This window comes from Triticum urartu, chromosome 7A (genome assembly GCF_056163025.1).
Source record: "Triticum urartu cultivar PI428250 chromosome 7A, HENAU_Tu73, whole genome shotgun sequence".
Taxonomy (NCBI): domain Eukaryota; kingdom Viridiplantae; phylum Streptophyta; class Magnoliopsida; order Poales; family Poaceae; genus Triticum; species Triticum urartu.
The window spans coordinates 454,843,478-454,856,984 of record NC_141879.1 but is presented as its reverse complement, the minus strand read 5'-3'; positions in this window follow the sequence as shown (position 1 = coordinate 454,856,984).

The window sequence follows — 13,507 nt, the reverse complement described above, 5'->3', positions numbered from 1 at the left end:
AATTTTACTAAGAGTTGGGACAAACAGGTTTCACAAATTGGAGCTATAAGATTGGATCTGCAGCAGTTCAGAGAAATGAAATAAAATCTAAACCTAAGGTGGCGGCAGCAGAAAAGTGGGGATGCCCAGATGAGATCTGTTGCAATGAGGATATATTCTGATATTAAAAAACAAGTGCTAAAACTGCTACCGCACAAGATTGGTGTTGTTTTCAGATCAAAACTATGCAATCTAGGAAAGAGAAGGAGGAATGGTGATGAACGTCGGCGAACAAGAAAACCCTAAGGCAGATTTATTAAGAGGAAGGGTGAATGCTTACCGGCGCTGATGAAACAGCGGAGGGGCGCCACGGCGTTTTGGTTCATTCCGGGTGATGCAGCGGCCAGAGTTGAAGCAGTGAATGAAGACCGACGACGGCGGAGCTCAGGCGCACTGGAGCGTTGCGAGGAAGAAGAGGAAGACAAGAAGGAAAAAGGGTGAGAGTGAAAGGAGGACCCGTGGCCATATTTATAAGGCTGGAAGGATAACTGGCATGCGCAGGAATCGAGGAGATAAGAAAATGGATATGTGATGGCATAAGCGCCTCAATTTTCAGAGTTTCATTAAAAGAGAAGATTTATTAAGATTTGTGTCATATATAATATTAATAACAGGTGATGTCACAGCGGATTACCGCAATCTCAGGAGATGACGTCATGGCGGGTTACAATATCTCGCAAGAAGATGAAGAAGGATTTTTCCTAAGTGTTGAAGATTGACATGAACAAGTTCAAATCAACCTGGGGCCTAATGTTGGGGATATGACTATTGGATATGACCTGCCCAGGAGGGGTTGGGTAATCCCGATGGTGGTTCATAAACCAAGCCCATGAATATGTTGAAGATGGCGGTTCATGTAGTAGGCTTATTAAAGGTCCCAAAGCCCAAAGGCGGCTATAGGCCCGTAAGTGTAAACCGCCATGTATATGTGACTTGTATTGTAAGGCATGTATGATAAGTCACCGGGCCGGACACGTTTGTATGAGTTCGCCGGGACTCTGTAAGCCGCGGGGCATCAACCCGTATATTTAAGGGGACGACCCAGCGGCGGCTTAGGGCAAGAAACAACAGATCGAAAGCCAGGCCAAGCGTATTTGCTCCCTGGTAATCAAAACCCTAGCAATACCACCTCAAACTGGATTAGGCTTTTACCTTCACCGTAAGGGGCCGAACCAGTATAAACTCCTCGTGTCCTTTGTCCCATTTTAACCCCTTTAAGCTAACTATGTCGCAATGGCTCCACAACTAAGTCCTTCTGCTAGGACATCTGTCGTGACAATTCCACGACACAAGACCCTCGCCAGGGGACAAGCCTTGCAAGGTGGATGATACCAAGACTTCCTTGGGGGCAGCCTCATTAGGCTAGCTCCCGAGGAGCAGAGATATCTATGCAAGGTGCACCTCGCAAGGTTCACATGACGTGATACATGATGACCAAGGCCAGGCGGGCGCCAGCGGGCGCAGTGTACTAGTTTCCTCTTTGGTGCTAAGGAGTCAAGCGCAGGCGCAGGGTCCCGAGGAATCAAGCAAAGGTTTCCATATCGGTGCAACAAGACCAAGATCGCTAGGACGGCAGGACGGAGGTCATCGCGGAGCCCACTGCGGCATCACCACCAAAGGCTTTTGCAGGCGAAGACCGCTTTTGTCAGGATAACATGTACTAGTTGTATCCCTTTGAATTTGGGCGTTGTGGGATCCCTTCCCGCCTATATTTGGGAAGAGGACCAAGGCCCCTATAAATAGGACTTAGCCACCACCATAGAGTGGAGGGGATCCATTCCACCCTGACCAGCTCATCGAGCGCGGAGGGGATCCATTCCACCCTGACCTGCTCACCAGCTCATCGAGCGTAAGAACTCCTCACCTCCTGAGGTTGTTCTACCACTGTACTTGTTCATCCTCAGCCCCTCGAGGCAATCCACCACAAAGCTGGAGTAGGGTATTACACCGCAAGCTAGCCCGAACCAGGATAAACTATTGTGTCTCTTGCCCCTTGGGTTCGTCGAGTTAGGCCTTGGAATCGTTGAGCAGGCAGACTGGGGAGGACGAGATCTTCGCACGAACCTTAGAGTTCGAACCTCTCAAGGGTCTACGAAACCTAGAATCCAACATTTGGCGCACTAGGTAGGGGTGCGTCGGAGCCTCCCTTCCGCCGATCGACTCGCCGCCGCTCCACCGCTTTCATGGCTGACACTCGTCGAGCCCGTGCTGAGCGTCGGGTCGCTGTCGTCGCTCGCGTCGCCCAGACGGCGCCCACCGACGGGCCTCCCCGTCGTTCCCCATCGCCTGACGCCAACGCCACCACCGGCCCGGCGGGGCACGAGTAGCAAGCTTTGTCGCTGCACCCATCCGTGCAGTGTGATGGATGCATGGCCACCACGTCGCTGACTCCGACTGGTTCGTCATCTCACGCTCGTCGCGGGCCGGGGGACGTGCAGGCTGCGCTGCTCATGGCACACGAGCTCCTGCGCTACCGCCCTATCGACGACTTCTACGAAGACTAGCTGGACCTCATCGCCGAGCTTGTCAGCGCCACTGGGGGCTCTCCTGCGCCATCTCTCTCACTGCCTCACCCGCCGCCTGCCGTGGGTGACGTAGCCCATGGAGCGCCTCTGCCACCTCCCTGTCAAGATGCCGCCCTCAAACCAAGGCGCGTGGCCCCACAGCGTGACCCGCCGTGTAGGGCGCCCGTGCGTGAAGAAGAAAGCTGCCAGGAGGTCCAGCGGCCGCAAGAAGATGCTCCAGCGCTCTTAGCACCACCACGTAAAGACCGCGCGCCGCCTGCAGTGGTGGCACGTGAGCGCCAAGATCAGGCTCCACCTCCACAACAGGCTCCCGTGAGCACTGCTGGCTGCCGAGCCTTCGCTCCCGAGCTACGCAACGTCGTATGGCCGGGGAAATTCAAGCCCGACCTGCCTCCATGCTACGACGGCACCCTCGACCCTGCTGAGTTCCTGCAGCTCTAGGAGCTGAGCATTGAGGTGGCCAACAGCGATGAGAAAATCATGGCAAACTAGTTTCCCATGGCCCTCAAGGATGGCGCACACTCGTGGCTCCTGAACCTGCCTACGGGATCGATCTCCTCCTGGGGTGAGATGCGCGAGCGTTTTGTCACCAACTTCTAGGGCACTCGCAACCGCCCACCTGCCACGGGTGACCTGCGGCGCATCAAGCAGCAGCCAGGGGAAACCCTGCAGAAGTACATCCAGTGCATCAACAGCGTTCGCCTCAAGATCCCCAAGGTGTCGGACGAAGCCATCATATCAGCATTCTCTGACAGCGTCCGCTATGTCAAGATGAAGGAGGAGCTCGCCATACACAAGGACCTGTGCATGGATCTAGAGATGTTCAACATGGCGACCAAGTGCGCGAGAGCTGAGGAAGGACGCCTCTCCCTCCTCGAGCTCCCAGCGGCCGACCCAGAAGACAAGAAGGCCAAGGCCAAGGACATGAAGCGCAAGGGGCGATCGTGCTCGCAGCTGAACGAGAGATGAAGCGCGGCTGCGACCACCCAGAGTCATCCAAGGGCAGCCGTCTGTTCTGCGTCTTCCCCAATGTACACAACCACAACACCAATGACTGTCAAGAGCTCAGGGGCATCCGTGATGGGCACCTCGGTCGTCGCCCCGAGTGCAACGATCGAGGCTACGACCATGGAGGAGGTCGAAGTGGAAGACGCTGGGATGACCGTGGCCCCCGCCAGGAGTGGCGCGACCAGCTTCGTGAGGACCGCTGGCAGGGCCAGCCTCGCAACGGCGCCTGGAGAGATCAGCCTCGTGAGGACCGTCCTTAGGGCAACGCCGACCTCCCTCTGCTGCCACCACCACCAAGAAGGAACGACTACCACCACCAGGACGAGGGGTCTGGTGGCTTCTAGGAGCCTCGCGCCATCGCCTGCATCCTGGGCGGCGCTCAGGCCCCATCCTCTCAACGCATCTTCAAGCAGTTCGCCCGTGAGGTGAACATGTCCCTCCCGAGGCTCGAGGCCACGCGTCCGCTTAGGTGGTCCAAGTGCACCATCACCTTCAGCTCATCCGACCAGCTCAAGTGCGCAGCAACTGCTGGTGCCCTCCTGATGCTTTACTCTCCTGTCATCAGTAATGTCCTCGTCACCAAGACCCTCATCGATGGCGGTGCGGGGCTCAATGTTCTTTCCATTGAGACATTTGACCACCTCTGAGTTCCCTATAATCAGCTGCAGCCCACCAAGCCTTTCTCAGGAGTGATCGATGGCTCGACCACCCCGATAGGGTAGATCCGTCTCCCTGTCACCTTCGGCCAGCACGACAACTATCACACTGAGCTCATCGACTTCGACGTCGCACACATCCCCCTTTCGTACAATGCCATCCTTGGATATCCAGCCATGGCCAAGTTCATGGCGGTGACTCATCATGATTACAACATCATCACGATCGCCTGCGAGGAGAAGGATGCGGTGTGCTCTCTCGACCGCGCCTACCAGGCTGCAGCGGTCGAGGACCCGGACAACGAAGGCACCATCTACCCTCCTGAGACTGTCCCCAATAAGAAGAAGAAGCTGCTACGCCAAGAGCCTTAGGAGAGCGGTGTCTCCAGCGGCACCCCCTCGGGACCAGCGCCCACGGATGGGGCGCCTCCCTCTGTCGCATAGGAAGGTGCACCCGGCGCCCCTCTCAGGCTGGTCTCGGGGGCTCTCTTCTGGAGGACCTCTGACTTAGCCAACATCACGAGGGATGCGCTTGGGCACCACATGGAGGCGTGCCTCAATGCGCGTTTCCCTCACGAGGGCACAAGGCACGGGGTGCCAGGTGCTCAGGACTTCATCACCAAGGCGACCGAGGAGCTTCAAGAGGCAAGAGCCATGCGGGGCGACCGCCGCCCACCACCTGGCGCGGCTTCTTGTCCTGGCGAGGACAATGAGCTGCGCGTCTGTGTCAACATTCTAGGGCTTAATAGGGCCGCATCCCAGGAGAGATTCAGGCCATCGCATGTTGGTCGGTTTGAGGGGCCCCCTCACAGCTACGTTCGCATGACTTTTGGCCCGCTGAACGCGGCTATTATCTTCCAGCGTTGCCTGCAGAGCATTCTGGCGGCTCAGGAGGCCAGGCACCAGGTGGCCCTGGTGGAGATGGTGACGGTTCTTTGCGAGCCCCTTGAGCACCCAGAGCCTCCCGAGGATCAGGACCCAGGCGGCTCGTGAGGAGCGACTTCTTCGGCACGCATCTTCAGCTACTCCAACATCTCTTCAGAAATGGTGCTAGGTGACATTTTCCAGTTTATTCAGTTGGGAGCGCCCCTCGGGCTGCATTATCCCCATATCGCATGGGCTTGTCCCTGCGATGTGTATCGTTCTTGTATATTCTAGTTGTTCAGCTAGGAGCGCCCCCCGGGCTGCATCATCCACTGGTTGTGTGGGTCCGTCCCTGTGGCATGTATCGTTCTTTGCATCTGTTTAGAGCTGGCTTACCTCCTTCCATGAGTTATTTCAAGATTATCATCTGCCTGTCTGGCACTTCATTGCCATGATCGTCGTACGCCCATGCAAGCCCACCTACGACCGCCTCATGATTAAGGGCGGGCACGACGTCTGTGTTCGGGTCCGTCCCTGCACATCGCTAAACCCAAGAGGTTGAGCTCTGGCTCACGGGCCTGTTCCCGTGCACGTCACCTCCCATGGTCCTTGGTGCTTTGTTCTCGCATGAGCTAATCGCGGGAGGACGAGTTAGGCCATGCGACATGGTGCCTCGTCACCACGGGAGATGCGCGCCGATTGTCTTTCTTTAGGATTTTCGCATGAGAAGACTGGGCACGGCATCTGTGCTCGGGTCTGTCCCTGCAGCATCGATAAACCCAACAGCTGAGCTCTGTCTGGTGGGCCGGCCCCGTTCACGTCACCTCCTGGGGTCGTTGGTGTTTGGCCTTCTCATGTGATGGCCTCAGGAGATTCATTTAGTGAAGGTTGTCTAACCATCTCGCAGGGTCATCACCAGTGTTCCGAATCAAATTCAGGCGCAAACCGCCTTGATATAGGGCCTCGTGAGTCCCGCGCTGGCTCACGAGTGCCCAGACACACCTCCTCTAGCCCAGCCATGCAAGCCACGTGTCAGGGCAGGGTTGGACACGCCCCGTGCAAGTGCAGAAGCACCATGCTCCGCGCTGGTGATAAACAACTAGGGGCGGCCTCACAACCGCATTAACCTCAGGGAGCCGCCAGGCTCGGTGTTCAGCTTCATCGCAACACTTCCCCTTCAGGAGAGTCGCACGAGGGGGTTGGGCACGAGGGCTACACTCAAGTCACGCCTAGCGTACGCCACCCTGCCAGGTCCCTCAGACCTGGTCTTCGTGCGCCCCTCCCGAGCGGGACCTTGGCGAGGAAAGGTATGGAGACCTGTTCGTATGTCAAGGGGGACTCCTGAGCATCGCGACTCAGGAGCCTAACTGGTCACGTAGCCCCTCACCCCTTGATCTCATCCTAGTGATCCGAACGACCCAACGGCGGCTGAGGTATGCACGGGGTCGGGCCCTGCCGACGCAGAAAGCTAAGGCCTACTCTCGCATCTCCTTCCCGAAGGCTATTTGTATGTCAAGGGGGACTCTTGAGCGTCGCGACCCAGGAGCCTAACTGGTCACGTAGCCCCTCACCCCTTGGTCTCGTCCTAGCGATCCAGATGACCCAACGGCGGCTGAGGTATGCGCGGGGTCGGGCCCTGCCGACGCAGAACATTAAAGCAAACCGGAAAGAAATCGCAAAATCCTAGCAAATATTACAATACATACTATCTCTTAAATGTGCCGAGCACATAAGTTCTTACGCCTCCACGAGGCACAATACATGTTGCAGGGGATAAGATGAAGGGGGCGCCACCAGCGAGCTTCTTCTTCAGCCTTGGGCGTCGCCATCACCCGCAAGGGGTGCCCCGTCGTCGACAACATCGCCGTCACCTATGCTGTCAGCCGTCACTACAAAAAAATAAAATTCCATGATGATACGTGTTTGTCACAGTATGTCACGTTTTCTGTCATGCACGTACATCCATGACGATTTTATGACAGAATCAAGATAGTCGTACATGTGCTGTCGTAGAAGTGTTCCATGACATTACCAAAATTATCATCACGGAAGTGTCCACTTCCATGACGATAAATCACGCGTCACAGAAGTGCTTTCGTCAAGGGTGACCGACACATGGCATCCACCGTAACGGGTCGCCGTTAAGCTTTCAGGCCCGGTTTTGGATCCGACAACCCGTTAACAGCCTGGACCAATGGGAAATTTCCACGTGTAAAATTCTGATTGGCTGGAGGAAACACGTGTCAGCTTGTCAGTGGGTCAGATAGGCGCCTATGATATGTCGACACGTGCGACGGCCCACCACTGGCCCATTTAGCTTACAAAGGCCGCCCTGTTTGACTTGGTCAAAAGTTAGCGGGCTAGCCCATGAAAAGCCTATTAACGGTCTCTTCGCAAATAGCCCATTTTACGGCCTGGTAACTCACGGCTCGTTAGGGCCTACGCGAAATTGGCCCAACAACGTCATGTGGGTACTCGGATATAACACCAGCCCATTTCACTTTCGGCCCATGTATGGCCCACGACGTCTTTCGGCCCATATGAGGCCTTCATATCTTTAGGCCCTTTAGAGGCACACGGTGACTCTAGCCCATAATGAACAGTAAATTTCATCGTACCCGTTAACGCCCCATGATTCACATGGGCCGTTTTCAGCCCGAGTTAGCTTTCGGCCTACTGACGGCCCATATGCTCTTGGGCTCCTTTCCAGCCCTCAATTACTTCCGACCCGTTACTGGCATGTTCCCCTAATGGGCCAAATTTGGCCTGTGGCAAGATTCGGCCCATTTTTGGCCTGTTAACCCGTTGCGCCGTTTCCAGCCCGTCCTATATTCTGACCCATTAACGACGCGTTATGCATGTGACAGAATTAAGCCTTTGCTGTCCTCTGGCCTGTTAACGGCCCGTTACCGTGCTGGGCCGATACTAATTATGCCCGTTTACGACCCATGTAGACCCATTTACCCGACGGCCCGAGGCCCACCGATTCTACGACCCTGTTGGATGCCCATTTATCGACGGCCCGTAGGAGGCCCATGGATCCTACGGACCATAGCAGGGTCATGGTTACCACGGTCCGTTTATGGACCATGGTTGTTGCCGCCACTAGCAAACCAGGGAAAAAGAAGACTAGGGAATAAATAAGCCCGAAACTAACGCTAGGCTATTAAGGCGATTGCACAGATTACATCCACTAGGCATCAAAGATCGCCACGAGTGCAAATATAGGGAACACCCTACACTCTACAAAAATGGCTTGCTGTTTTCCTCAGCTGGTGGCTGCAAGCTAAGAACAAATTTTCTATCACAACAAAACAAATTACAACTATAAAACAAAAGGAAGGTTTGCATAAAAGTTAACAGTCTGGCAGATAAATGCACCACTAGAAGTTCAGAAGCTCGGTTCATTTGATCTGACTGTTATGTTTTCATGTTGTATTGTCTGATGGAGCACCATAACCTTTGCCTTCATTTCTCCTAGGCTCCTGAACAACATAGCAAATGTCTGATAATCTGGTTTCAAAACCATGCATATCTTGACGACATCGAACAATGTTTGTCCTTGTTTCACAAAGGGTCTCTATTAGGAAATGGACTTGTGTCTGGAGCGCAGATATAACATTGTTTTGAGCTTGCATATCTTGATCATCAGGCAGTTTGGACGAGATTGCCTTAACAACCAACCTAGCATTACGCAGGAATGTGCTTTTGGCACTGTTAGTGGACAGGTACTGACCCACTGCAGCAAGAGCTGACATTGCAGTTATAGTTGCCTCGCCACCTTCAGAAGGTGGCGGATCCACCATTTTTTCCATAGCTTGCTGAAAAGTTGAGTTTTTACATTAGTAGTACCAGAACAAAAGATATTAAGGAGGTAGCAAAACCAAACAAAATAGCTTTGGTCTATATACAGAACTTATTCTGGTGAACCCATGTAAAATATTAGTTGTATTTTACTGCAAAGTACATAATAAAACCAGGTTCCAAACATATGATCATGTACCATGGCTAATGTATTGTCTATTTCTTCACATTGTTTTGACAGCTAAGGATAAAGAGAAAAAGTTTATAATACGGTAAGCATAGTATGACATCATTCATATCACAAAACAACTGAGAACAGACAAACAAGCAATTGTAACGTTGTGTGGGCAAGTCCAGCATGGAACTAGATTACAGGTCAAGATCAAAGGAACATCACTCCTCTCTTCTAAACCTTGTAAGGTGCAATGATACGTTAAGAAAATTGTGTATAAAATTGAAAAGAGTAATAGACATTGGCTGCAAACCATGCAGTTGAAGGCACAAGTCAGAGTAAGTAGTAGTTAAAAGGTATGAGGATTAAGGACTTACAACAACGGCTTTGACTGGTGTAGTCATGCCCTTCGTCTTGCTGGTGTGACAGTCCTTGAAGATTTCCGCAGCATTTGGTTCAGGTACTTTTCGGTCCTTGCGGGCTTTCCTCTGCATTTGGAACAAGTCAATATAGATCTGATAATATGGTACAACGAAAAGAGTGAAACATCAGCTAATTACAAGAGTCTCGTAGTGTGCAATATAGCTATGAGATCCTGTCGTCTGTTGAAATTTCACTTTCGTACGGTTGGCCTTGTTCTTTGAACAGTTCATCTACAAGAAGATAGATATATGTGGCACATGCGTAAATAGGACTTCAACATGTGATCTGATCACATATATATAATGTACCTGATACTTTGGATCAGACCAGTGTTTAACACGGCCTCTCTAGTCTTCATCCGATATATTTTCCACTGGAGATGTTTGGGCAAGTTCACTGTTAGCCTTGACTTCAAAGTGAGTTTTCCTCAAGTTATACTGATATTGTCGCAAAGCAGACTTGAAAACATGGGTGCAAGCTTGTCTGGTTGCATAATCTTGGCTATCCAACTTGAACCTCGTCTGTTGAAAATTATGGGAGTCTCATTATCAGCAACCTAGAAAGTATGGGACAGAGCAAGACAATATTACTAGTTTCCATGCATAACCATACTTACAGATAAATGGTCGAAGAAGGTGTTGAACTGGGTTTCGTCTTTGTCATTCCTTTACTGAATCCATGTTGGGAGGATACGTACATGACACCTAACGGCAACCGCTGCCTCTGATACTAACTTGGCTGGCTCTGTAGCATCACGTGGCCTTTTTAAACCTGCCTCAAAACGGATCTCCATTCTTCCTCCTCTAGATTTAGTTAACCTATCGAGCATTATCCCTGATGTTTGTTTCCTCTTGCGCCTAGGTGCTAGTCCAACAACGAACATAGGAAGTGTTAGTGTACATCAAACTGTGAGACTACATATAAAGAAGCATGCAACTGTAACTTGACTCCAGCAACTACCTTGCTGTTGAAGCTCACAAAGTTCATCTGATCTTGCCAACTCATCTTGTGTCAAGAGTGCTTCAGAAGTAGTGTCAGGTGGCAAGGGAGCCTGGGAACGTGCTGCTAGCTGAGTTGACCAACGAGTAACTCATGCAGCTGGTGGTACTGTGGAAGGTGTTGCAACAACTAGGGTTGTCTCTGCTTGTTTGGTGGCAGCTATTTGTTTCTGTTTGGCTTGTTCTGCAGCTCGTGTAGCACGGGATACCCTATTTGTAGAATTTTTCGCTGGACTTTGACCTTCTATTGCACCATCAGTACCAGCAGAATCTGTAGGATTCTTCCGCTTCCCTTTCCCTGTCATTCTGTGTTGCTTCCTCTTTCTCTGTGCCATGTTAAGTCAAGCCAACAAGAAAAACGAATAACAATTTAGTTCTTCAGAACAAATTGATGCGTGATACAGACGAACTGAACTTTGATGTTAGACAACCACATGATAGGAAGATGTAATATGTATGAAAAACAGGACGTCGTGAGATAACCAGAACTATGATGTGTAACTAAGCAGAAGACATTTCACTAAATTAGAAGCAATGCAATGGAAGGTAGACACCATTTGAAAGATGCTACAAATATCGCTCTGCTAAGTTAACAGTGTCTCATCATAAATGGCATTTAAAAAAATGTGAAGCAGTACAAGAAATAAATCATATGCAAGATGCAAACAACATCACACTACCAAGTTAAAGGTCTCTCGTCATTAGTGTCATTGCATATTCACAGCATTGCATATTCACAACTTATGATGTGTAAACTAGGGAGAAGGCATTTCAACAAATTAAAAGCAATGAAAGCTAGACACCATATGAAAGATGCAACAAATATCACTCTACCAAGTTAAAACTGTCTCATCATAAGTGCCATTTCAACAAATTAGAAGTAGTACAAGCTAGATAAGACAGTGAGATGTAACCTATATCACACTCCCAAGTCAAACGTGTCTTATGATAAGTGATTGTTTGCAGGTTACACAACAGTAGTACTTTGATGTAAGAACATGGTGTGATAGACAGATATTGTATGTTCTAGAAACAGGAACACATGTCTTATTCACAAGTATAATGTGTAAAGTAAGCAGATGGAATTCAACAAAATTAGAAGCAATACAAGCTAGACATCATACATAACATGCAACCACATATAACAGTGCCAAGTTAGAGGGAGCACCTATGATAGTGCACTAGGGGAGACGTGCTCATCATCAACACAGCTACGTTGAGTGTCTATGCATGTGTTGTCTTGCAAATCATCTTGGGGGTGGAGGAGTAGAATCTGTAGAGGCCCTCCGTTTGGAAGGAGCACTTTTATCTGCTGACTTGCTAACTTCCTTCTGTTTTATTGATTTTGAATTGTCAAGTAAAATCGACAAGAAAAAGCAATAAAATTCACTCTTCAGAACTCATTCGTGCATGATACTGACAATCACTACTTTGATGTAAGGCAAACACATGATACCAGGATGGAATATGTACGAAAAATAGGATGGCATGGCATATTCACAACTGTTTGTGTAAACTAAGCAGAAACCATTCCAACAAATAAGAAGCAATGCAAGCTAGACACCACATGAAAGATGCAACTAATATGACTCTGCCAAGTTAAAAGCATCCCATCATAAATGGCATTTCAACAAATTAGAAGCAGCGCATGCTATAAATCATATGAAAGATGTAACTAATATCGCACTACATATACTAAAGGTGTCTCATCATATTGATTGATGTGGGATACAAAAGAAACAATAGTTTTATGTAAGGACATGCTTAATAGACAGATGTACTATGTACTAAAAACAGGAAGGCATGTCACATTAACAGGTATAATGTATAAACTAAGCAGAATAGCGCATGCAAGTTAACTAGATTGGAAGAATTACAATCTAGACACCATATAAACCATGCAACCACATATCACACTGCCAAGCTAGAGCAAGCACCTGCGATGCTAGTGTAGGGGAAATGCGGTAATCAAATACAGAGCTATGTTCACTATCTTCATCTAGCCATGCTGTTTCTTGAGAATCATGTCGGGAGGCTGACGCTACATTCTTTAAATGAGGATCTTTACTCATAGTAGTCCACTGGCCTGACTGCCTCATCATAAGTGATTGATCAGAGATACACAAGAACATTAGTTTGATGTAAGAACATGGTTAATAGACAGGTGTAATAGTATGTACCAAAAACAGGAAGGCATGTCATATTCAAAGGTATAGTGTGTAAGCTAAGCAGATGCAATTTAACCAAATTGGAAGCAATACAAGCTAGACATCCGGCTGGATTGGTGAGCATGATCATCTAGGAGCTGAGAGCCTAGTGGGAGGCGGGTTGCTTCGCCACCATCGTGGCTTTTTAGTTGGCTTCCAGGTGATGCATGTCTGTGATGGGCTTGTCACTGGCTCGGCCAGTGCCCTGACTAGCTATTTGTCTTCTGGTGCTCACGGGATGGTGGTTCATGTAAATAATATATTTCCTTTTCTTAATAAAGACCGACATCGGCCTTTCGAATACAAGCTAGACACCATATGCAACATGCAACCACATATGACACCGGAAGTTAAAGCAAGCACCTGGGATGGTGGTTCATTGCGAGCGAGGTCATCAACTCCAGAGCTATGTTTACCGTCTCCATATGCTGACACTGCACCCTTTATAAGGCTGAAACGTGTCTGGCCTATCCACGTACGACGCTGGAGCGACTTCTCTCTTTTCTTTTCTGCTTCTCTCATGGCAGCAGAGTCTGAAATACCCTTGCATAAAAACACAATAGTGAGAGTATAGGTCAAGTGTGTGCAGAACTAGTGCACTATAAAAGTAGCAGATAGCAGGTGGCTAAAAAATAAATGATAGGAGACATATGATAGCTCTACAAAATTGCATGGCAAACAAAATTAGATTCTACTCTGTATGATTTTGTAATATATGAGCACAAGAAATGCAGGTACTCCTCCAGCACACCACCACATGTGGTCTTATCAAGATAATAGTCGACTGAAAATAAATAGGGCAGTCAATTTT